The sequence below is a fragment of the Lissotriton vulgaris genome, chromosome 5 (genome assembly GCF_964263255.1).
Source record: "Lissotriton vulgaris chromosome 5, aLisVul1.2, whole genome shotgun sequence".
NCBI lineage: Eukaryota > Metazoa > Chordata > Amphibia > Caudata > Salamandridae > Lissotriton > Lissotriton vulgaris.
Genome location: NC_141693.1, coordinates 1,505,848,120 through 1,505,874,885, shown reverse-complemented (window position 1 = coordinate 1,505,874,885; position 26,766 = coordinate 1,505,848,120). Strand labels below are relative to the sequence as shown.

Below are 26,766 nucleotides of genomic sequence, written 5' to 3'. Positions count from 1 at the left end.
TAGAATCCGATGAAAGTCGGACAGGATGGGGCACCCGATATGGTCCAATCTCGACTGGGGGTACAGAGTGCAAATTGCATATACACTGTTTAAAGATGCTGGCAGGCTCCTTTCCAATCAAAAGCCTAGGAAGACAGGGTGAAATGTTCCGTACTTCTTCGTATGGACATTTCAGCAGTCAGTTACATGAATCGGCTGGGTGGCAGGAGATTCAAACTTCTAGCAGAATTTGCAAAACGTTTTCGGGAGTTTTACCTCCTCAACAATACACACTAGGCAGTCTCAATTCCATAGCTGATCGGCATTCTTGTCATTTTCGGGACTCCAGCAATTAGAGACATAATCAGTCTGTGTCCCAGTCTCTGTTACACAAGTAGGGTCCTTTCAACATCAATCTTTTCACCGCCAGACTCAATTCCCATCTACCTTATTTTTCAGTTGGCATCCAGACCCTCTAGCTTTAGCTACAGATGCTTTCTTACAGAACTGGTCCCATTTAGTCAACTAAGCTTTCCCTCGTGTTCCAATGATTAGAAGAGTTGTAGCTCAGGCCAGACGTCAACAAGCTATTCTAGTAATAGCCTTTCTGCTCTGGCAATCACATGCATGGTTCCCTCCCCTTCTAGAGTTGGCAATTGACTTTATCCTTTGGACCAGCCTCATAACCTAGTTCTAGACAATTCTATCACACTCTCTGCTTGGAAAATTGCAGGCTCGCCCAATCTCTTGATTTGATTTCGGCAGAGGCTTTAGAATTCATTTGCAAAGCTTGGGCTCCTGGTACCACCAAATCGCATAAATCCGCCTGGATTTTTTGGAAAGCTGGTGTTTTGGAACATCTCTTAATCCCATCTTCAGCCAGTATAATCTACAATGCTAATTTAGTGGCAGCTGAAGCTAGTGGAGGTAACCATAAACTTGCACAGATGAGCGATTTCCATGAATCATCCCTACATCAATAGCAAACTCCACCACCCCAGTTCAGACATGGTCATATGCAAATCAGTCTGACCCTGTGCCTCAAGGGAACAGTCCAGCCCGAACTGCCAAGCCATGTTTTCCCTGGACCGGAAACAAGCATCCTGGGACCGGATCTGGCTAATCAGCAGTCATCAGCCAGGCTAGCTTGAATCCAGTGGCAAAGTGAGCATGGGACCCACGTCTGGGCATACCCTGCCAAGTTAGGGCGAACAAAGCCTGGCTGATGAGGGTTAGGAACCCGAAACCGGTCCCAGGATGCTTTTTTCCCAAAGCAGATGGAACATCCACAATTGGCTTATGGTAAAACATTTAAATGTGGAATCTGAAGACCAATCTGCAGCCGCCATAATGTCTTTCAGTCTAAAACTGGACAAAAAAGTTTTAGAAGCCATGGCACCACGCACAGAATGAGCTCCAAAAACAGAGACATCAATACGTACCTCACCAAGAATCCATTTAACCCACTGAGCTAATGTGGTAGAAGAAACAGGCCCAATGGGCTTTTGTAGAACGAGAAGTAACTGACCTGACTGAGAGGACTCACGTGTCCAGTCCTCATAGGCCTTGATGTATCAAGCAACACATAATTTTAGATTATCTGTAAAGGCTGAGTAACTAATACAATGAGAATTAATCTTGGTTCTTTTAGAGATATGAAAAGAAACCCCGTTTCCAGGGCCTTAACATCTGACACTCGTCTGTAGGATTTGAGACAAAACAGGACCATCAACTTCGCTGACAATTGTTTCCGAGATGGGTCCTCATTCGCGGGCCAAGCCTGCAAAAAACACAAAAGGACATCAACATCCCACCAAACTGAATATTTAGGAGTCAGATGATGCACCAGCTTAACTTCCCAAAGAAGTTTACACACAAAAGGATGTTCTCCCACTGGCTTAATGTCCACATGGGAGTGACCTCCTGAAATTGCAGAGCAAAAACGATTGATTGTTCTATATGCCAATTCTTGAGAGGCAAGATGTGATAGAAAATAAACGATTATTTGCACGGTGGTCCCCAGGGGATCCACACATTGTTCACTACACCAAGAGACCCATGGTTTCCACGCTGCAGTGTATCTCTTGTGGGTACTAGGAGCCCATGATAGGGATAAAAATAAAAGCGCTTGGTCCGAAATTCATGGCATTTGCCATCATCTCCAGAAAGTCTCCATGACAAGAGAAGATTACCGTAGAGCACAAGCTAACGTAGAATCCTAATTAGATCCAGCAGCACATCAGGGAATGAATGAATCTGTACGGGAGGGGGTACATGATAGAGCCACGGCCACCAGAAACCACAATTGCGCTTTCCATAATCGGGTTACTAGCACCACCTTCACAAGTTGATGGCGGATCTGGGAAAGAACCCGTTGAAAAGCATACATCACTGCTCCCGATCAAGACTGCAGAAATGCATCCAAATTCTCCACCAGAGGGTTTGGTCTCCAGCTGTAAAATTGGGGAAGTTGCCCATTTAGATGGGATGCAAACAAGTGCATTTCACAAGGACTACACAACCTATTTAGGTGTCGAAATAAGTGAGGTTGAAGACGCCAGTCGCTGGAGTCATGAAGGAACAGAGAGACCCAATCCGCTACTACATTCACCTGACCTAGAATGTACTCCGCTTGCACCCCAATCTAGTTATCCAGGGAATAATGCCAAAAGTCCTTGGCAATCTCCACTGGGAGATGAGATAGAGTGCCCCCAAGTTTGTTTATGTACTGGACAGCGGAAATGTTGTCCATCCGACAGGGAATACAACATTTTGCCCTGTGAAGGGTGTCTTCACTGCAAACGAGCCTGTGAGGAGCTCTAAACAACTGATCTGCAGTTGAAGCTCCTCCGGAGACCACAGGCCTCCTGTCTCAATCGAACCACATCTGGTACCCCAACCCCATTGACAGGCATCCGACTCTATGACTATCTACGGAACAAAGGCAAATATTGTGTTGCAGTTCCAACCGTCCATATGAGCCAGCCACCAGGAGACCTCCGTCTTGGCTTCTTCTGACAACGCAATGTGTTCCGCATAGGACAGACCCTTGCGGAAATGAAGAATCTTGAGCTTTTGAAGGGCTCAAGAATGGAGTGGCCCTGGAAAGATGGCATGTGTAGTTGTTAAAAGGCCCACCAGTCTCGCTAGAATCCTCAACAAAATGGCTATTTAAGGCATGTCTCAATTATTTCCTTATGGATAGAATCTTTGACACAGGAAGTTTTAGTTGTGTAGCTATGGAGTCCACTTGGAACCCCACAAACTCCAGGTTTTGGGAAGGATTCAGAAGAGATTTCTCACTGTTGATTATAAACCCCAGACCCTTTAGGATTTGAATCACATAGGAGAGGTGGAGAAGAACGGTGCCGCTCTTCTGAGCCCTGATTAGGCTTTCATCCATGTAGACGATCATTTGCACCCCTTTTTCCCTGAGTCACTGGACAATTGGTCTCACCAGTTTGGCGAAACACCATGGGGCTGAAGAGAGACCAATGGGAAGAGCGGTGAACTCATAACATTAGTCGTCCCAGAAAAACTGAAGGAACCTCCGATGAGGTGGGATAATCGGAATTTTCAGATACGAGTCTTTGAAATCGAGGCACACCATCCAATCGCCTTCCTGGAGAAGGTTGTGAAGAGATGAATGCCTTTCATCTTGATCTGTCGATAGACTATCCAAGAACTGAACTGATGCAGATAGAGAACTTGGCAGAAACCCTTGCCGTTTTTCTGCATGAGGAAGATCCTGCTCATGAACCCATGATGATGTTGAGAAAAACTAACTCTAGCTCCCTTGCGGAGCAACTCTAGACCCTCCTCATCTATAAAGAAACTCTCAGGTTGCTGTTGCGAGCACCACTAACCTGGAGATAGGACCGATCCACAGGAACGAAGAGAATCTCCCCACACTCCCTGAGACAGCCCCTAATATGGAAATCAGTAAGTCTCATTAAAGAAGGCTAACTGAAGGAGATGTGGGGAATAAACCCAGGACAAGCAACCACTTCTTAATTCCCCCAGCAGGCTCAAGAACATCAGGTCAAAGGAGAAGACCTCAGGTAGTAGCCTAAGAGAAAGAAACAGCTCTCGTAAGTTTCCTCCCCAGCTATACCTCAGATGACTCCGTCTGTAATAGTGTGCTTGTTCTACAAAGAAGAAGAATCCACTTACCAGCTGGACATTTCCACGAAAAATAAGTAAACAGACTGCATAAATCAGGCGAGATAGGCAATTGCTTCTTAGCTCTTCCACAAGCAGTCGTAAGTGGCCGTTAATTCAAGAAATTCAGAGCGAATCTGCTGTCCTGGTAAATTCTTGTCACAAAAGGAAGTAAATGTGATTAATAAGTCCAACCAAAAAAATCTCTCTAAGTAAGAGAAGCCAATGCACGCCGTGCGTTTAAATCTGTGAGTCAATTATTGCATGAAGAATTCCAAGCAAAAAGGGTAAGTGCGAAAAATAGCACTGAAATAAAACTGCAAAGTAATCAGAAGCTTGAGGAAGGCAAGAGGACGCGACTGCGTGGTGAACAGCCGGCAGACGCGAAATGGGAGTTCAGAGAAACACGGTCGCGGGTCAATTTCGTCAGAGGCTGCCGCTGTGCTGAGAGATAGACGTGGCTGCGAGTCAGAGGAAAAGGATGCCGCCGCGAGTTAGTTGTGCAAACGCGGCTGCGAGTCAGCTGACTAATCATAAAACAGAAATCAAGGGGATGAAATGAATAGCGGCCAGAGAAGGGGACAATAAGTAATCCGCTAATAATAATCAGGGATCCAGAAAACTGAAAAGCAGGAATTCCACTGAGTAACACAGGAAGGGGCGTGGATACAGGTCTAGGACCGAAAGCCAAGCAACAGCTCACTCTGCTAACCTGGATTTAAAACCTAAGGGAGCGTGTGTAAACACCCTCACCGCCTCATGTCAGCATGGCAAGGGGATCTCTTCAAAGAGCCCTTCATCTCTGCAGGACATGCCTCTCTCGCCATCCAATTAATAGTGAGGCCATCTAATCACACAGGAAGCTTGGGCTCTGACAGTTGCAAATAAAGGAGGCGGAGGAGTCTCTTGAATTGAGTAGAACTCCAGATGGAAACCCTGCACCATCACCAGAACCCAGGAGTCCTGTGTAAGCAGCACCCAATTGTGAAGAAATGACATTATACTGCCCTCCAACTATACTTGAACATGGAATGCTCAGTACCTGCCTAAGCTGGATCTGCTGAGGGTTGTCCACCTCTATAGTTGTGCCTGGTGTAGAGACGTCTGTCACCTCTATGGTGGGAGGGGTAGAAATTGGAATTCTCAGAACAGATGGTCACTCCTCTTCCTCTGTAAGATCATGCACCTCTGTGGGAAGTCTGATGGGCAGTTCGGTCTTGACCTCTCTAGCGCCTGACTCAAACAAAAATGCCATGGTTGAACACTTTCTTAATGTTGGCCTGCGCTTTATCTAAAGCCGAAAATGTGGCCAAGGAATTCCCAAGATATTTGACAAATGCATCCCCAAAGAGGAGACCATTAGCCAATGGGCCAGCCTCATTAGGGGCCAATTTAGGATCAATGCAGATCAGGAGGGACTTGCACCTTTCTGCAAGTCTACGTGAGCCCTCTCGCAGCCATCGCACGCCACCACAATCTCAACATCGTCTCCTACGCCGACGACACCCAGCTGATCCTCTCCCTCACCAACGACCCCGCCACCGCCAAAGCCAGCCTCCAGGAAGGAATGAAAGACGTCGCAGAATGGATGAAGATCAGCCGTCTGAAACTGAACTCCGACAAGACGGAAGTCCTCATCCTGGGACCATCCCCTTCGGCCTGGGACGAATCCTGGTGGCCCCCTGCCCTGGGCACCACACCCAAGCCAACGGACCATGCACGCAACCTCGGCTTCATCCTGGACTCCTCCCTCACGATGACCAAGCAAGTCAACGCCGTTTCGTCTTCCTGCTTCAACACCCTGTGCATGCTCCGAAAGATCTTCCGATGGATCCCCACCGAAACCAGGAAGACGGTTACCCAGGCCCTCGTCACCAGCCGTCTGGACTACTGGAACACCCTCTATACCAGAACCATAGCCAAACTCCAGAAAAGACTCCAGCGCATACAGAACGCCTCCGCACGACTCGTCCTGGACATCCCTCGCCACAGCCACATCTCTGCCCATCTGAAAGACCTGCACTGGCTCCCCGTCATCAAGAGGATCACGATCAGACTCCTCACCCACGCACACAAGGCTCTCCACGACATGGGCCCGAAATACCTCAACAGCCGCCTCACATTCTACACACCCACCCGCCAGCTCCGTTCCGCCAGCCTCGCCCTCGCCTCCGTCCCACGTATCCGCAAATCCACCGCCGGAGGAAGATCCTTCTCCTACCTGGCAGCCAAGACTTGGAACTCCCTCCCCACCCACCTTCGGATGACCCAGGACCATCTCTCCTTCAGAAAGCAACTCAAGACCTGGCTGTTCGAGCAGTAGCGACTCCCCCCCTCCCTACCACCTTGAGACCCTAGCGGGTGAGTAGCGCGCTCTACAAATCTGCTGATTGATTGATTGCAGAAATAGTGCAGTTTGCGTTGCCAAGAAGGCAAATGGCCCACTGAGCCCATTCCATTAAGACACTTGGATCAACAGAACACTGGGAACTTTGGCTTGACAGCCAGGTCGAGAATTTTTGTGAGCGGACCGGAGACAACCAGGAGCTTGTCCGGGCAGCCTCGCTAGGCCCAGTCTATTCCCTTCTTGTGATCCTTGGCATATTTCTTGAGAAACGTGGACATGTTAAGAGTCTAGATCTGGAGTGTCCACCACTTTGCCAGAGAGGAACAGGCGAGGGCATTCAGAATGTAACGTATTGCGCACATCTCTGTGAAATACTTGGCTCAAACACACTTATACATAATCAGACACCTCAGCACAGGGGACCTAGTCAGTGGAACCTAGGTGAATCATCTCCTGAGGGTTGAATTTCAAATGTCTTCTCTGGGTTAAAAAAGCTGTGTCAGTGTATTATTGTGCTTTTCTTATCGTTTGGCTGCAGGACATGATTCCTGCTGGGAATGATCGGAGTCCGAGGCCTGGGAATCAGTGTTGTCGTCTGTGGCACAGTCAACCCCTTGCGTAAGCGCTGAGGAGCCAGGCTTAGAGGAGTCACAATATTCATGGTCAAGTAGGACTGAATTATTTACCTTCTCAAGATCCTCATGCCGAGGTTGGCTGCGCTCTGTACTTTAAACCTTAAGGGGGGGAAGGGGGGATGAACATGTGAGCTCGTGCCAAATTCTGTTATGCTGCAATTCAACAGGGGTTGTGTGAAAGGGCGCAAAGCTCTGATCAATGCTTATTAACGGACTCTTGCACACGATCATTTAACGCTTCAAAAAGTCTCTCTACTATCTGATGCTCGGAAGGAGTATAAAAAAAATCTATTAAGAAGTCATCCTCCTCGTAGCCTAGCGCAATAGATGCAGAGCACCGTAAATAGCTCCAGGGCAGGAGGGGCGAGGGTAGTAACGTTGAGGCATAAGGAGGGAAGGGGGGGGGGGGGGGGTAGCCCCAACAGGTGCAAAAGGGTGTAGCACCAAGCCCTGGTCCGTTCAAATGAAGGCGGAGTGAGGCACCTGACTTCTAAAGCGGAGCCCTGCGCCGTATTAGCAGCTCCGTGAAGTGCGTGGGGAAAGCTGAACACCTCGGGAGAGCAGTAACGACGTTCAGATCAGGGAACCATTCACGCGATGGTCAACTCACACGCGTTGCAGTATGCGCATGCGCGGCGTCGGAAATAGAAAGAGGACAGCGTCCTCTAACCCGAATAATGCGTAGCTTCTGTATCTTCGCTCCACACCGGTGATGTAAAAGACAAGGGATCAAGATCCCTGTAATAAATGGGAAAAAAACCGCCTCTAGTGGAAAGCCAACCAGTAAAGCCGCAATAGCAATTCACTCAGTAAAATGTCGCAATAACACGAGAGAGAGAGAGTACTTATCTGATAGCAGCAAAGAAAAAGAAGCATAATCCAAAACGTTCGTTCCTGCCATAGAATTACAAATTCAACTTTTCATAGGCAGGGAAGATTAAGCGATTTGATCATAATAAAACTGCCGACGCCCTGGCTCGAACCCGCTATTCCCGTTTCAATATCGGCTGATTTGGTTGTTACACACCAAAACGTCGCCCCTTGCCTATTACATAACCAAGTGTAGTCCTATCACTGTGTCTGTATCGGTTACCTCGGGCTGGGGCTGCCCTTCACTCAAGTACATATTGCTTTAGATAAAAGAAAGGCACTCTTGATTAAATTGCCTCTGTGTGAGAAATCACTAAAAGCCGGTCGCACGGATACGGCGGCCATCTTCGATGTGATCTCAGTAGCCCAAAGTTAAGTGACGCAGGAGGGATACAACTAGGAATATCTGCTGGCCCTGTTATAACATGTGAAGAAGATCTATAAAAGAATAATGTATTATTGTTTTGGTTAACACTGTCTTCCGTAGAAGCTATTTTTCAAACTTTTCCTATTTAAGCTCTTCTTTTTATCGCTTTAAAACACATCTAAAGTTTGTATTTCACCGTAATTTTGGAAATACTTTTATTCTACATTCGTACTTGTAATATTTCGTACATTAACTTTGTGAGTTTGGCCAAGGTCGCTTCATGTTCGTCATACAGGGATGGTAGCTTTCACTTCGTGACTACATTTCCCATGGTGCACATTTCACAGAGTTTTGCTGTTTCCATGGGCAAGTCTGTGCGTCGCTACTATTTAGCAGCTCCAGACTCCATCTCCCGTGGACCCCGAGCGCCCTCTACTGCTGTCTGAGAAACAGCTCTGGCTCTAAACTCCATCTCCCATGCAGCCCTGTCACTTCACTACTTTCCCCTTGACAGGGCCCTGTGTTATGACTCCATCTCTCGTGAAACCGGGGCGCCTTACTGACGCCCCCTTGCGGCGGCTTGTGGCAGTGCAGTGCACGGAGCCGCTGTCAGAACTGCTGTCAGGGGCAGGGCAGACGCGGGGACCCAGGGACGGGGACGGCAACGGAGGCACCAGGACCCCGCAAAGCGGAGAGCGCGGTAGCCGGGTGAGTGAAGCCTCAGAGGGAGTCGGGGAGCCGAGGACGCAAATGACCTTCAGAGGCAGAGGAACTTATGGACAGGGGGCTAGGGTCAGTTTGGTCCCTGCGCGGGAGAAGGGGTGCTAGACTTGACCTTCACGTGTACAATAAGGAGAAGAGAGGGTCCAAAGGTAGAGTGAAGGGCAGTGGGGAAACGGTGAGATAAAGGGAGTACCAAGGAAAAGAAGTGCAGTAAGTTGGTGTAGAATTAAAGTGACAGGGGAAAGCTGCGGGTTGAGCATTGCCTGGGGTGAAAGGGGTAGCAAAGATGTGACGAGAGTAAACATGGTGTAGAGTGACCACACGGGCGAGGAGCCAGCATAGGACAAATACAGTTGTACGGGAGCAACAAGGAGTGGAGATAATCAACAAAGGCATGCTGCCAAGTGGCCCCGTGTCATATGTGACACATTCACAGTCCTGTCTTTGCACGCTTACACATGCGAGACCCAGCGCATAGCGGAGAAAGAAACTACCGGATTGTAAAGTGATGTTGACTAAAAGCCAGGACGAGCTGACGGAATGGAGGTCGCAAGAATGGTGGCATCAAGGGGTGTGGTGTGGTCTCAGGTCGGAAATGGTGGCCTGTGGCAAATGGGCAGAATGAGAATGGAGGCATGGGACAGAGAGCACGAGGTTAATGCAAGGGCGAGGGCGAAGCCAGTGTTTGGATTGTAGTGTGTGACAAGCAGGGCTCGAGTCGTGGTACCATGCGGCTGGACGGCGTCCCCCCACTTATTTTACCGGGGGGACACCGTCCCTCCTGCCAAACAGCTGGATTTAACTCTTTGGCCTCTCTGGGACGAGATCAGAGCGCACCTTTGGTGACGTCACTTCCTGTCGTGACTTCACTACCGGTGACAGCGTCCCCCCACTTCTCTTTTTAGGACTCCTGCCCTGGTGACAAGTGAGAGTGGTGGAGGAGTTAGGGCGAGGATTGTGGCATAGGGTGAATGGTGGTGGGCTGAAAAAGAATGGTAACTTTGTATTGTAATAGTGCCATTTGGGGGGCTCCGATTGGATGCCCTTTTCCCCCTCTGCTCCCACCCCGCGCTGACTTATACCACATGGTGTCGCTTTGCCCTGCGATACAGAGGTACTGGAAGTCCTTAATAGGAGAATTGACGGAGGTCTTGGGCTGGGTGGTTCCTCTGGCTCCTACACGGGTTCTTTTGGGCATCACTGATGGATTGGATGGTAGCAGGGCCGAAAAGATGTTTCTGAACACGTCCTTGGTGGTAGCAAAGAGAGAGATCGCTGCCCATTGGCTGACTGCTACCGCACCAACATTGGCACGTTGGCGCAGGGGGTGGACTGGTGTGACGCCCAGGAACTGTCTCTTTATGTGCCTAGGGTTTGTCCAGAGAAATTTCGCCGCATGTGGGGGAAGTGGGTGGGAGTGATAGAGAGTTAAGGTGGGTTGATTTGATCTACAGATTTTCTCTGGATATGTTGACCTTAGGTTTGCATGTACGTAACTTTTCATATCGTTGTGGAATGTGCTTACCCTGGACTACTCTAATGCGATGTAATTCTGAATGGTGCTGTTTGTTTGGTTATAATGAAAACTCAATAAAATTGCTTATCAGAAAAATAGTGCCATTTGGTCGAGTGGAGGTTTAAGAGGTGAAGATGACTTGAAAAGAAATATGATTGTAGAAGGGGAGGGTGAAAGGGGTAGGTCTGGAGGGTGGTTATGAGACAGAATGGTGTGAAATTATCTGAGATTGAAAGGGACAAGAAGGGAAGGCCCGCACGATCGGTAGCATGAGTCCGAAAGTGTTGTGGGTATGACGAGACTGGAGTCCATGGGCAGAGTGTGCTGGGCAAAATGGTAGTGTGATGCTTGCTTGGCTTTGAATGTGGCACTGGGGCAAGAACTGTGATAAGATAAGTAAGGATAATGACACGGGCAAGACAACAAGCTAATTAATGCGCAGACATCATTATTTGGGGGGATGTGTGTGCCAGTCTGTGCAGGGCATCCTCAGTGGGAGTGGGGTAGTCCACGCACCAATCTCCACTACCAATCTCCACTAAAATGGGGTACTTTGCAAATGGTATGTTTCTTTGGTGGGCCATTTGGCAGAGGGTGGTATCCTGCGGCAAGGCTGGTACAATAGTTTCTACACTGACTGTGATTTCCATTTTGTAATGAATGTAATTTGTTGGTCATCTTTTTTGTGTTTCATAAAGAGCTGTTAAGGAAAGCACTGACACAGATATTAGTGGTTTGAAGGGAACCACTTGCATATGTATTTATGCCCTTCTGACACCTGTTATCAAAATGTTCTTTTTACCATGATCTTTTGATAAAAGCGTGCACCGGGTTGCAACAGCATGCAGGCTGTACTAGTGAAGTGAATGTCTCTTTCGCTGCTTTGATTTTGCTAGCAAGGTTTTTGTTGACTTAGGCAGAGTGCCCAGGCAGGAGACATGGGGTGAACAATCTTTAGTGCTCACATGGGATGGAAATGAGGCTTACGTTACTGTACCTTTCTATCAAATATCTCTCATGTGTGCTGAAGACAGTTCCAAGACTGTGGTGGTCTGTTTGCACAAGGATAATTAGGTTGTGGCCTACTTATTCTGAGTAGCGCCTTAGCTGGACCTATAGCATCAGCATTATCTCTCCCCCAGCATGTAAAGCTTTATCTCCAACAGTCCTTTCCAACTACTCACTTAATATTTAAACTGACCCAAAGTGTGAAAGCAGCTCTGTTGGCATTACCAATTCTAGGAAAACATTTAAATGCCCTTGTTTTTTATGCTTTTCTTTTATTGCTTACGAAAAAAATAACATTTTAGTAATGAAGACATTTGTACAGTGTAGCTTTTTGCCACCTTTTTCTAGAGTACACTTTCTCTCCCTGAGATCCTCACAAAAGGCCTCTGAACGCACTTACTAACTCACTTTGGACCAAGCTGCACTTACTTTCAGCAAACATTTGATTTAATATCGTGTAGAAAAACAGAGTAGCAGTCTGCTTTTTAATAACATCTATCCCCAATTTTTTTTTGTATACCATGACGTTTGTGGTACCGAGTTAAAAACAAGGTCCATAAGCAAGTAAAAACACAAGAACCCCAAAACTAAATTTCCTAGAGTTTCCACACCTTTTTGTTACTCACCTTAGCCACTTGGTACCGACCCCACTACTTATTTTTTTTTCTACTTTTAAGGATTGTTATTTGATTGGTTAATTTTAATTACATTTTATTGTAGTAATCGTAATAATTTGATATAGTTATAGCGATAATTCCTCCTTTTAGTGTAGTCTTTGTTTTCAGAGCTACATTTTTTTGACTTGATATTTGGGAGTTTTATTTGATAAAAACAAAACGTGGGCAAATCTAATAGCGGTAAGAGTGTTAGGAATGGAAAGAAGTTCGAAAGCTATTAAGGCTTTCTCCAAAACGTTAGGCGCCAGTCTCCTGGACCCAATCAAAAGTATTTACCAGGCCAGGACAGAGGCAGCAGTTACCTATGGGGTGGGAGTCTGGGGTATGGATCCTTCTTAGGGCACTCCACTTTAGGTCCATGAAGGTTTAAATTATTTAACATACATTTTTGGTTATTTCTTCATGAATTTCTTCATTCATTTCATTTCATTAATCTTCATTGCATTGTAGTTTCTTTTTATTACATAATTCCTTCATTAAGCTTATTTGATACACTCCAATGCATTTCGAGCATTATATGCTCTTCATCAAGGGGGTACAATCTACAAATTAAATCATATTGCGTATTGTTAAAAGAACTTTTGTATTCTTTACTCTGCATTTATATTATGTAAAATGTAATAAGTTTGGTAGTGGTGCTCGTAGGGCGTAATGTGATGAAATAATAATGTGATGAAAAGATAATGTGGTGATCCTAAACAAAATAAGATACGAGTGCTCGTCTTGTTTATAAACAAAGTGTACGTCATGCTTGTACATTACAGTGTTAGGTGTGCTGAAAAATACATGTAAAATTATTCCCGATTCGAGACTTAATGAGTATACTTCACACGTTACTGTAAAACGAAGGGTTACAGAAGGTTAGACGAACCACAGGACATTAAAAGAGCAATATTTCATAATGTCCTGGTCACGTTGAATGATAAACGCGTGATTCTTAATCCCCGTAACTTACGTTCCAACCACGGACAGTAATAGTTTGGAATTAGAAATAAGTGTTTTTAAACTGATGAGAAACCTCCGACTTCGAAACTTCTTTGACAATGTTCTACAAGATCAGAGGCCCAGTGAAGGTCAAGATGAGTTACAGGGATTAAGAAGCAGAAGCACCTATATGGCTCCTACAAACCATAAAACCTTGGACCTCTTTGAAAACCTGGTCAAACAGGATTTGGCCCTTATGAAGTTTAAGAAAAAGGAAACAAAAAACATAACACAAAAAGACTGGACCACTCTTAAGAAATTAGCAAACAACCCCAACATAATATTTCAGAAAGCAGACCAGGGCGGAGCGTTGGTGATATTGAACACTGATCACTATGAAAACCGGGTGAAGGAACACATCATAGACAGTAACACATACATGAAATTGGATAACAATCCGAACAAAGAATTTTTGAAAGTATTAAAAACCATAGTTGACAAAGCAAATGAGATGGGCACAATAAAAGAAAAAACAAGGACATTCCTCTTAAAAGAGAATCCCAAGAGCCCAGTGCTCTACATGGTGCCAAAAATCCACAAGAGTGTTACAGGCCCACCATTCAGACCCATAGTCTGAAAACGTACACCCTCGATATGTTGTTCGAGTACGAATCGCCGGTCACGAACATACGCCGTGGAATTAAACACAAGTAAGTCCTAAACCCAATAATGAAGCGCTCATTTCACGAGCGCGAAGATATAGTTTTAAGTTAAAGTCAAACACACGTTTATCATTCAACGTGACCAGGACATTATGAAATATTGCTCTTTTAATTTTTCACGTTTCGTCTAACCTTCTGTAACCATTCGTTTTACAGTAACGTGTGAAGTATACTCATTAAGTCTCGAATCGTGAGTAATTTTACATATATTTTTCAGCACACCTAACACTGTAATGTACAAGCATGACATACACTTTGTTTATAAACAAGACGAGCACTCTTATCTTATTTTGTTTATGATCACCACATTATCTTTTCATCACATTATTATTTCATCACATTACTCCCTACGAGAACCACTACAAAACTTATTACATTTTACATGATATAAATGCAGAGTAAAGAATACAAAAGGTCTTGTATCAATATGCAATATGATTTAATTTGTAGATTGTACTCCCTGATGAAGAGCATATAATGCTTGAAATGCATTAGTGTATCAAGTAAGCTTAATGAAGGAATTTTGTAATAAAAAGAAACTACAATGGAATGAAGATTAATAACCAAAAATTGATGTAATCATTTAAACCTTCATGGACCTAATGTGGAGTGCCCTAAGGAGGATGCAACCAAGATTCTTGAAAGCACTAATGGTAGTTAAACCTTAAGACGTTAATGGAAGGAAACGTCACCCCAAGGAGCACCCAATAAAGAAGACGAGAAAGTTAAACAAAAAGAGTCGCACAACAAAGTACAAAACCACTGGTTGTGCGCAAGTCAATTAAAATTGAGTCTGGGGTATGGCACACAATGACCAACTCCAAATATTGGAAGATAGCTCTTTTAAATCCGGAGTTTCCTTACCTCCTTCTTTCTCAAATTATATTTTACACCTTGAATTAGGGTTACCTTACATGGCAGACACAATTAGACTAGCGCAAATTCTCTTATGGTTCTCTATATGGCGTACGACCACAGTCAATTTAACACAAAATATAATGAAAGATTGTCTGAGATTGGATTATCATAATAGGATCAGATGGCTTAGTTATGTGAAGTCAGAATTAAGAATAATTGTCTTGGGAGAACTGTTCAAGGATCAAACGGCATGCAGGAGGATGTCAAAACAGAAATTTATTGAGACATATTAGCGGCGGGCCGACCATGTCCGCAGTGTGAAAGAAATCATAGACAAAAGGCTGCCCTTGCTTATGACCAGATCCCCTCCCAGATTAGAGGGAGGATATTCCTACCTAGCATGCACTGCAATAGCGCATCATAGATATTTACTATTGAGAGTTCGTCTGAATCTCGTCCTTTGATGTTAGGGTACCCAGAGAGAAAATTTAAACACTCAGACTTGATGCCGTACCCTTGTGATAATCATTCTCCTCAATCTGACCTACACCTAGTATTGTTTTGTGAGTTTTACAAGACATAAAGAGTAGCCTTTATTTTTCCAATTTTAAGCTGCCACAATTTCAGCCAATGTCAGGTGGCACTCTATTTTCTAAAATCCCCACCTGACCCTTTTGTCTGTTTTTCAGTAGCCACTTTCTTGTGGTCCTGTATGAAAAAGAGAAAGACGCAAAGCTGATAGATGGTATAATTGCTTTAAGCAATAATTATATGTATATCTGGACCCGCTCTCTAGGGCACATGAAGCTCCACATGATATTAAATAATTTTAGATGCTTTTTAAAAATCTTTGATATGTATTTTAAGTACATCTTTTCCTCTTGGGCTTTTTTAACTTATCTTATGGGACGCTTGGTTTAACATTGATTGAATCTGTGCTTTTATGATCTGTTCTTAAAGAGATCGAATAAAGATTTTATTGATTGATTGACTTGATATAAGGTGAAGTCTGTACTGCATTTAGTCTTTCATGACTGGATACAGCGCTAAAGATGTAACCGTCAGAACTGGACACAATAATCCAGCCGTGGCTTTTAGAAATGGACACAACAACCAAAATATACACACAACTTCAGGTGAAGCTTCTACAATTGAATAAAATACACTGGACAGACATGGCCTTAATACTGACTGAGATAAGTGGCCCCTCACGGGCACCAGACATGGGCAGAGGGCGAGGCACTGCTCTGTAAGAGTGAGAAGCCGTGGTGCATGAGGGCAGGGTGGCATAAGGGGTATCGATGTGGATGAGAGCGGTGCAAGTGCTAGTGGCAGTTTGTGGGTGAGGCTTTGGGCTGGGCGAGTGAAAGGCTGCGTATGAATGTAAGATGCTTTAAAAGTGATAAGCTGTAATGAGAATGGAGGCTGTAACGTCGACAGAGTGTGGGTGAGCCACAGTGCTGTAATAGACGCAGCCTGCGGAGGAAGTCAGTGTTAGATTGTGGAGGGCAACGTGCTATTGACAGCGGTCGTCAGGAGGAAGACAACGTAATGTTAATAGAGATCGTCAGAAGAGGAGAGTGTGGTGAAACACTGATAGGCGGTACGTGAGAGCAGTATGCTTTGATTGATCATTGTTTAAAAAAATATATTTTAGCTCTTATTGAAGGACTTGTGGTTTCCACTGAGATTCTCGTACAGTAGCTGCTCTGACACATACAGGAAATTCTGTTCTGTGCACCCTGCTTCCTCTCCTGGCCTTCTTTGGCTCCGTTGCGCAGCATCTGTAGCAGAAGTTTGATCTCTGCTGTTCACACTGGGGGAAGTTCGATTATCTCTGCTGGTCACTACCTGAGAGGCGAGAGGAGAGTTTATCTCTGTTGTTAGCACTTGAGCGCCTAGTGGAAGTATCTTCACTGTTTGCCTAGTCATTATGTTTTACTTATGTCTTTTTGCTTCCTTAGGTCCTACTAGGTAATGCAATTCTTTTTCTCTCCTGTGTGTATGTAAAGCGCTCAGATACCCACAGGTCAGGCTAGCGCTATATAAAACTTTTAAAATAAATACATCTTTACTGTACACACTTGAATGGTCAGATGGTTTATCTTAACTGTTCACACCTGTGGGGCAAAGGACAATTCACCTCTGCCTTTCACACCTGAAGGCGAAGTGAGTTGTGTCTCTGCTTCTCATGCTTAGATCAAAGGAAGGTGTATCTTTGCTATTCGCATCTGGTGGGATCAGAGGAAGGTTTATCTCTTTTGTTCATCTCGGAGTGGTCAGAAGGCAGCTTGTTTTTATGCTATTCACTCATGAGATATACGCAAACAATTGATGGACAGAATGCTGAATAAATCATACATTCACCTCCAGTCAAAAGATCAGGGTTAAATCCATCGTTCTTGTGCTCACTACGCCACCCCAGTTTGGACCCAGCTATATGCAAATCAGACTTGACCCTGTGCCTCATGGGAACTGTCCAGCCCGAACTGCTGAGCCAGGTCCTTCATGGACCGGAAACAAGCATCCTGGGACCGGTTTCAGGATATTACCCTTCATCAGCCAGGCCAGCCTGAATCCAGTGGCAAAGTGAGCAAGGGACCCACGTCTGGGCATACCCATCGCACTTAGGGTGAAAAGTGCTATGTAAACAAATGATGAACGAAATGCTGAATAAATCATACATTCAACTACAGTCAAGAGATTTGGGTTAAATACATTGTTCTTTTGTTCACCATGCCACCCCAGTTTAGACCCAGCCATATGCAAATCAGTCTTGACCCTGTGCCTCATGGGAACAGTCCAGACCGAACTGCCAAGCCAGGTCCTCCCTGGACTGGAAACAAGCATCCTGGGACCGGTTTCTGTTATTACCCTTCATCAGCCAGGCTAGCCTGAATTCAGTGCCAGAGTGAGCAAGGGACCCACGTCTGGGCATACCCATCCCACTTAGGGCAAAAGTGATACGCAAACAAATGATGGACAAAATGCTAAATAAATCATACATTTACCCCCAGTCAAAAGATCTGGATTAAATCCATGGGTAGAAGCTGGTGACTGATGGTGACGTGATGGAACCTGACTCCTGTGGGATGGGGCTGGTTCCTGTGACCATGTGAGGTGATGGGAGCTGGCTCCTGTATTTTGAAGGAGACTGGCTGGGCAGCTAAAGCTGTGAAACCTGAATCAAGCCTGTGGTGGTTCTGTTAAGTCTTCAATCAGGACCAGACCACTGAGGAAGCTGACATCCCCAAAGGAGAGTATGAACTTTAGAATTCATCCACTGCATCTCACAGAAGCTTCTTTAGAGGGGCACTTAAGCTTATCCATGCACTGTGTACTCGAGTCCCTCTTTGAGTAGAGAAGGTAGGTGACACACAGCTGGCCAAATTAAGGGGCTCCTCAGGCATGCGGCAAGCACTCCCTCCCTTGTTGGATTAACTGATGGGCAGAAGGGCAACCCAGCTAACTATTGTCCACACCAAGCTTGTCCTTTTGGCAATGCAAACCCAACAGAAGAATACTTGACCAGACAATATGTCAGTCTCGGTGCAAATAGGCTGGTAGGTGTCAAATAGACTGTTGTATGCAAACAGGCTTGGTACAGCAAACAAAGTCTGAGTTCTTGAACAGGTTGGCACACTTTGCTGTTCAGTAATGAAGCTGGTCGAGTGGCTGCTGTTGAATTAGTTCCTAGTGACAATTTTATTCCAAGGAGGTTACCATCTGAGCTGTGAAGGGCGTGCTTTTAGGACAGTTATAAAAAAAATGGCACTGTGTACAGTTTGGGTATTTCTAAAATCTATATTTTGGAATTACTTTATATTACATCTCTGTGTGCATTCTGGAGCAGCCTATCTTATACTGCCTATAACGCAAGTTTAAAATAATGACTTGCATATTAACAGTAATTTCTGTGACCGACTGGGGACTGTAACACTAAACATACACAAGTCACTATTCTCTACTGCAGTGTTAGACCTGACATCATTGGCTTGAGTCTCTCCTCCATTTTTTCTGTTTGCCTCCACTGTTTTTCGATGTTTTGCTGGTATATGCTTTGGGCGCTGTGCCACTGCTGATCAGTACCACAGCGCAAGAGCTCCCTATGTTAAATTGATGTATCGATTATATCCATGTTTGGCTTAGTTGGTTTACTGTCAGTCCCTAGTCTAGTGCACCAGGAGTGCCGGGGCTTGTAAATACAAATGCCGCTCGTGGGCTTGCAGCACGTGTTGTGCCACCCACAGGAGCGGCCTCGTAAAAGAATGTCTACGGGTCGATCATTGCGAGACCCACGTGCAGCCTAGTGCTGTCACGCAGGCTGCGCAAGTATACCTACTTGCCAGCCCCTCAAACCTTCCCTTGACTTCATGTTAGTCACCCCTATGGTAGGCTTACGGGCAGGGTGCATTGTAAGTATAAGGTAGGACACGCCTGACCAAGTTGGCATGTCCTAATAGTGAATTACAGCCATCTTCGTTCTTCACTATTGCAAGGTCGCCTGCTCTCCATTAGTTAGAATGGGCCGCCGGGATTATTAATGCTATGATCCTAGCTGGCTCGGGGAGCATGGTGCAATGTCGAGTCTGGTATCCCTGAGCTCGGGGTTTAATTACGCATCCGTTGGTGTGGATGGTTTTTGGACTCTGGGTTTGAAAATAGCACTTTTAGAAAGTGTCTATTTTCTTGTCTAACCATATCTGGTTTCTGCTGGTCTTGCGTGTGTGTGACAGGAGCTGGGTGGCTCCACAGGTCTGGATGAGTCAGTGTGGGATGAGTGGGACATTTGCGTTGAGAGTAGGGGGAGAGTAGTTGCTGATAGCCTGCCCTGCCTGATACAATGCTGGCTCCACCTCCTGCCAAGCGGCTGATGGCTCTGTGCCTGCCATGGACGATCCTAGCCCCACCTCCTGCCAGGAGGCCGATAGCTCTGCTCCTGGCCGTGACCACGCTGGCTCCACCTCCTGCTGGGCGTCTGAGGACCCAGCCCTGCTCAGTGAATAGGCCAGGTGCTTCTGCCTGGCTCCACCCACAACAGACCCAGGATGTTGGGAAATCCCCCTGCATGGACAAAGGGATCAAAGCCGAAAAGGGGTATAAGAGAAGGACCCCTGAACCAAGAATTTAGATCACTTCTGACAAGGAACCCTTTAACCAAGGACAAGAGGCCTGCTGATCTAAGGACTTGCCTACCCCTTCTGCCAGTGTGCTGTTTGCTGGGGGGAATCCTGCAGTGCTTCTTTATTTTTGCCAAGGAACCAGGAGAGAGGAACTGTGTGTGTACTCTCACGCTTGCTAAGAAAATCTCCAAGGACTGGAAGAGTGCCAGTCTCCTGCTGAAGTCACAGGGCTAAAGGACTTCATCTGCTTAAAGTGCTATTTGCTGGAACCTGTGAATCCAGCACCTCTGAAAGAGCCAGCAACCTCGACGCCGACGGACGTTGCCGAATCCAGCTCGACATAGTGGGTAACGGCCCCAGTGTCCCGCTTCCTCGACGACCGGCCGCCGGGCCCGACCGACGCCAGCAGCAACGCCAGTGAGTGGGAGTACGGCTCCAGCTCCAAGGGACCTCGTGTCTGCACCGCTGCTGATCGCATCGCCCTCGTGCCCTCTCGACGCCGTGAGCACTGCTCACACTTTGCAACCGCATCATCGACGACGACGCCTGCTGAGGCCTGATCGACACCGAAGACGCGACACCGGATTGCTCGACGCCGCTGATCATCGTGTGCTTCATTTTCCAAAGGTACTGTGTTGTTAGGGGTCCGTGTGACTCCGGGCTCGATGTAGCGCTCCTCGCGGTTGACGCCGAACCTGTGGATTAACTTTGCCTCGATGTCGTGTAGCCCCCGTGTGGGTTACCCTGTTGCTAAGAACTGTGTTTCCAAGAAGAAGATTTGCTTTGATACTAAAGACTTTGTGCTAAAGAAGAAACTACCTTTGAACCATCATTTTTCCCTTCCCAGAGTATTTATTAAGATTGTGTACATTTTTGTCGTTATTTGGTCTTGTGCTAAACCTTATATAAAAATACTTATTTTTATAATACTACGGTGTCGTGTCCATTTGTAGTGTATTCACTTTATTACTGTATGTGGTCATAAATGCTTAACACACAGCCTCTGAGATAAGCCTGTCTGCTCTGCCAAGCTACCAAGGGGGTGAGCAGGGGTTATCGAAGGGTGTGATCCCCTTGCCCTGACTAGAAAAGGTGTGTCCCTATTTGTCAGAAGTGCATACCTCTGCCAACTAGAGACAGCCGGTTCTAACATTGGATGCAGCGGTGAGGATTTGGACCTTGCATTTATGACCCATGTGCAGTGATTAGTGTGCGCTACGTAGTGAAAGCAGACCATAGCGCAGTCACAATCTATTTGGAAGGATCCTATTTTTGGTTCTCCGCTTTTCTGAAGCTTGATTTTTTGAACACTGCCAGTTTTGACCATGAGTGACACCGGAGTCACTACCCCTGTTGTTGTTGTGGAGGAATTTGATAGAGCGAAGATAAACGTCTACAAACTGGAGGAGCTGAAATCCTTTTGCAAGAAATTTAAAGTTCCTACCAAGGGCCTCAAGATTAAAGAGGAATATCTCAAAGCATTGCAGGCCTGGTTAGAGGCCAGAGATCCCACTGATCCGGTGGTGGTACCGCCAGTGGAAGGGGATGAGGAGGCGCCAGCCAATGGGCCTGAGTCCTCTCCAGGAAGCAGTGTTTCCTCCAAAGGTCTTTCTCCTGAAGAACGTGAAGAAAGGGCGAAGGAGTGTGCATACAACATGGAGATGGCAAGGCTAAAGATAAATGGGCAGTTGGAGTTAGAAAATGCAAGAGGTAGAAGAGAAGCTGATTTGGAGACCAAAAGGTTAGATTTTGAAAGAGAGAAGTTAGCTTTGGAGCGTGATACCAAGTTGAGGGAGTTGGACATCCAAGCTAAAAAGTTAGAATTGATTCCCTCTGGTGGCAGCATCCCATCCGAGCCTGCAGAAAGTAAGTTTTACTTTCCCAAAGATGTGATAAAAGATTATCATAGGAACGAAGATATTGGTCAGTGGTTTAAAGCATATGAGTTAGCATTGTTGGCCCACCAGGTCCCCTGAGAAGAATTGGGGAGCGGGGTTGTGGGGTCGCTTTGTGAATGAGGGGAGAGATACCCTGTTAGACATGCCTGTTGCGGATAGGATGTCGTATGCTCATATGAAAGCTGCTTTAATGTTGCGGTATGGCCTAACCCCCGAGAGGTACAGACAAGCTTTTAGAGAATGTAAGAAGTTGCCTGGTACGACGTGGGTTGAATATGTGTCTTATTTTTGCAGAGCCATGGATGGTTGGGTAAAGGGCAGCAAAGTGGAAAGTTATGAAGCTCTTTATGATTTGTTTGCTTGGGAGCATTTGTCTAATAACTGTTCCAGAGCTGCGCCAGCATTGATTGATAGCAAGATATCTAACCCTAGAAAACTTGCTGAGGAGGCAGACCGCTGGGTCAGTATCAGGGTCCACAAGGGTCCAGTGGGAGACTCAGCCAAAGGTGGGCAGGGTCCCCAGCAGAAGAGTGGTGGGGACAAGGGTAAACAGAAGGAGTCTCAGAAAGGGCCCCAAAGTAATCCCCAAGGGAACCAAGGGAAAGGTTCCCAGCCTCCCCCTGAGAAGAAGCCAGGGGCCCCGACGGGTAAACCTGTTCATAGGGGCCCCCTAACCTGCTACGGTTGCGGGCAGGTGGGACACCGGTTTTATGACCCCCAGTGTCCCAAGAAGGATTCGAATGTACCGCCGCGTGCACCCCCCCGTCAGTTGGCGAGTGTAGCCCTGGGAGGGGAGGAGATGATTGTCCCTGGTGGGAGGGGTCCCGCAGAAATGTCCCTGGTCTCGCTAGGAGACATGGAAATGGTCCCTCCACCCCCTCTGCCTAGTAACATTAGTAAATATAGGCAGTGGGTGACCATTAATGGCCATAGAGTGGAAGCTCTCAGAGACACCTGAGCAAGTGTGACAGCTGTCAAGTGTCACTTGGTGTTCAGAGAGCAGGTGGTTCCCGACGCATTCTACCCTGTGATAGCTGCCGATAACTCCCAGAAAGAGTGTGAGGTAGCTCAGGTTTCCTTTGAATGGGGGGGGAGTTTCAGGTACTCTTCAAGGTGCTGTGAGGCCCGCCATGCCTGTCGATTGTCTCCTGGGCAATGATTTGGAAGACTCCCCTTGGGCTAAGGTGGAGAGGGAGACACATTTGAGAATGTTGGGCGTGCCAGAGTGGGTGTGTGCAACCACTCGATCGATGACAGCGAGTAAGGGTGTTGATGGGGTCCCGGAGCCTGAAAGTACGGCCCAGGACCCAGCTGTGAAGAGAAGAGGCAGGGGGTGCGGGAAACCGGCCCCCGTAGTTCCCGTGGTCCAGGAGGAGGTAGACCCTGAAGGGATGCCCTGGAGCCCACCGGGGAACAAATTGCCGAACTGGGAGACCTGCCCGAGCTGACCCACTGGCAGCAGGATGGTGGTCCCTCCAGGGAGGAATTCTGTGCGGAACAGAAAGTGTGCCCTTCTCTTGTGGGCATGAGGCAGCAGGCCTCAGCCCAATCCTCAGGTGATCAGTCAGGGTCACATTTTGTGTACTGGGAGAACGATCTCCTGTATAGCGAGCCTAAGGCTGCTGAGCCTGGGTCAGCCCGTGTGCTGGTGGTACCCCAGCGCTTCAGAGCCTTCCTACTGGGTTTGGCTCATGACGTTCAGTTAGCTGGACATCTAGGGCAGGACAAGACCTATGACAGGCTTGTCACCCATTTTTATTGGCCTCAGATGCGAAGGGATGTAGACATCCATTGCAAGACTTGTCACACTTGCCAGGCAAGTGGGAAAAGCGGAAGGAAGCAGAAGGCTCCCCTCCAACCTTTTCCAGTGGTCAGTACCCCCTTTGACCGGGTGGGTATTGACATTGTTGGGCCCCTGGACCCCAAGACAGCCCTGGGCAACAGGTTCATCCTGGTCTTGGTGGGCCATGCCACACGGTACCCGGAAGCCATCCCTCTCCGAACAGTGACGGCCCCCGTGGTGGGACGGGCACTGATGGGTGTTTTCTCCCGGATGTGGTTCCCCAGAGAGGTGGTGTCAGACCGGGGCACCAACTTCATTTCGAACTATATGAAGTCTCTGTGGAAGGAGTGTGGGGTAACCTACAAGTTCACCACTCCTTACCACCCTCAAGGAAATGGGCTGGTTGAGAGATTCAACCGGACCCTTAAAGGCATGATCATGGGTCTTGAAGAACCAATGAGGCGGAAATGGGATGTCCTCTTGCCATGCCTGTTGTTTGCTTACCGAGAGGTGCCGCAAAAGTCTCTAGGGTTCAGCCCCTTTGAGCTCTTGTACGGTCACCCGGTAAGAGGGCCTTTGAGTATGGTCAAGGAAGGCTGGGAGCAATCTCCCAGGAAACCTCCCCAGGATGTATACAGCTACATGCTGGCCTTTCGGAACTAGACTCGGCGCTTCAGAGAACTTGCTCAGGCAAATCTGGAGGCCAGCCAGGAGGATATGAAGCGATGGTACGACCGGAATGCCACTCTGGTAGAGCTTCAGCCTGGTCAGGAAGTGTGGGTCATGTCCCCTGTGGAACCTTGTGCGCTCAAGGACAGGTGGACTGGACCGTTTAAGGTTGTGGAGAAGAAAAGCGATATCACCTACTTGGTGGACTTGAAATCTCCCAGGAACCCCTTGCGGGTCCTGCATGTCAACCGTTTGAAGCCCCACTTAGAAAGGTCCGAAGTGGGCATGCTCCTAGCTACAGATGCTGGAATGGAGGAGGAGAGTGAGCCTCTTCCTGACCTCCTGTGTGCTAAAGAGCAAGACGGGTCAGTGGATGGTGTGGTCCTCTCTGACACACTGACCCTTGAGCAGAAACAGGATTGTCGCCACCTGTTGGGACAATTCCCGGATCTGGTTTCCTTGGTTCCGGGTGTCACTCATTGGTGTGTCCATGACGTTGACACCGGAGACAGCCCTCCTGTGAAGCACAAGGCTTACAGGGTGACTGACAAGGTTCGAGCATACATTAAGGAGGAGGTATCCAAAATGTTTGCGTTAGGGGTGATTGAGTCCTCTAGCAGTCCTTGGGCCAGCCCAGTGGTCTTGGTCCCGAAGGCTGCAGCGCCTGGTGCTTCACCGGAACTCCGGTTATGTGTGGATTACCGAGGACTCAATTCAGTCACGAAGACTGACGTGCACCCCAATCCCCAGAGCTGATGAGCTCATAGATCGGTTGGGGGCTGCCCGGTACCTTAGTACGTTTGATCTAACGTCTGTGTACTGGCAGATCGCCTTGACTGATGGGGCAAAGGAGAGGTCCGCATTCTCCACACCAGATGGGCTATACCAGTTCCGGGTAATGCCCTTTGGGATGAAGAATGCCCCTGCCACCTTCCAGAGGTTGGTCAACCAGGTCTTGGCTGGACTGGAGGATTTCAGTGCCGCCTACCTGGACGACATCGCAGTGTTCAGCGCCAGCTGGGAGGAACACTTGCGCCACCTCCAGGAAGTGTTGTTGGCCCTGCGCGGAGCAGGCCTCACAATCAAAGCCAGTAAGTGCCAGATTGGGCAGGGTTCGGTGGTGTACTTGGGGCACCAAGTAGGGAGCGGCAAGGTTGCCCCCCTGCAACCCAAGATTGATACCATCCTGGCTTGGGCGCCGCCCAAAACCCAAACGCAGGTGAGAGCCTTCTTAGGACTCACGGGTTATTACAGGAGGTTTGTCAAGGATTACGGTAACATTGTGCACCCCTTGACTTCGCTGACTTCCAGGAAGCAGCCACGAAACGTGATCTGGACTGATGCCTGTCAAACGGCCTTTGACACCCTGAAAACTGCAATGTGCACGGCACCCATACTCCAGGCACCCGACTTCTCGAAAGAATTTATTGTCCAGAGGGACGCTTCAGAGCATGGCTTGGGGGCTGTTCTAGCTCAGGTGAATGAAGAGGGCCGAGACTTGCCTGTAGCCTTCATCAGTAGGAGGTTACTTCCCAGGGAAACGAGGTGGAGTGCGATAGAGAGAGAAGCATTTGCTGTGGTCTGGGCGCTGAAGAAGCTAAGACCCTACCTGTTTGGGACTCACTTCCGGGTTCAGACAGACCACAGGCCCCTCAGATGGTTGATGCAAATGAGGGGTGAGAATCCGAAACTGTTGAGGTGGTCCATTTCCCTACAGGGGATGGACTTTACGGTGGAACACCGCCCTGGTACAGATCACGCCAATGCTGATGGTCTGTCCAGATTTTTCCGCCTTAGTGATGAGGACTCCCTAGGTCAAGGGTAGTTCTCCCCACATTTCAGCTGGAGGGGACACGTGTTAGACCTGACATCATTGGCTTGAGTCTCTCCTCCATTTTTTCTGTTTGCCTCCACTGTTTTTCGATGTTTTGCTGGTATATGCTTTGGGCGCTGTGCCACTGCTGATCAGTGCCACAGCGCAAGTGCTCCCTATGTTAAATTGATGTATCTATTATATCCATGTTTGGCTTATTTGGTTTACTGTCAGTCCCTAGTCTAGTGCACCAGGAGTGCCGGGGCTTGTAAATACAAATGACGCTCGTGGGCTTGCAGCACGTGTTGTGCCACCCACAGGAGCGGCCTCGTAAAAGAATGTCTACGGGTCGATCATTGCGAGACCCACGTGCAGCCTAGTGCTGTCACGCAGGCTGCGCAAGTATACCTACTTGCCAGCCCCTCAAACCTTCCCTTGACTTCATGTTAGTCACCCCTATGGTAGGCCCACTGGCAGGGTGCATTGTAAGTATAAGGTAGGACACGCCTGACCAAGTTGGCATGTCCTAATAGTGAATTACAGCCATCTTCGTTCTTCACTATTGCAAGGTCGCCTGCTCTCCATTAGTTAGAATGGGCCGCCGGGATTATTAATGCTATGATCCTAGCTGGCTCGGGGAGCATGGTGCAATGTCGAGTCTGGTATCCCTGAGCTCGGGGTTTAATTACGCAT

At 47.5% G+C, this 26,766-nt stretch overlaps 1 protein-coding gene across 1 annotated transcript in view; it reads left to right on the top strand.

The window, feature by feature from the left end:
• Positions 1 to 8,947: 8,947 nt before the first annotated feature.
• The window catches only part of TFEB (transcription factor EB), a 242,387-nt gene continuing 224,568 nt past the window's right edge, over positions 8,948 to 26,766 (top strand). Inside the window, exon 1 of the mRNA XM_086923535.1 lies at positions 8,948 to 9,067. The gene's annotated coding sequence lies outside the window, so the exon portion shown is untranslated. The remainder of the gene's footprint in view (positions 9,068 to 26,766) is intronic.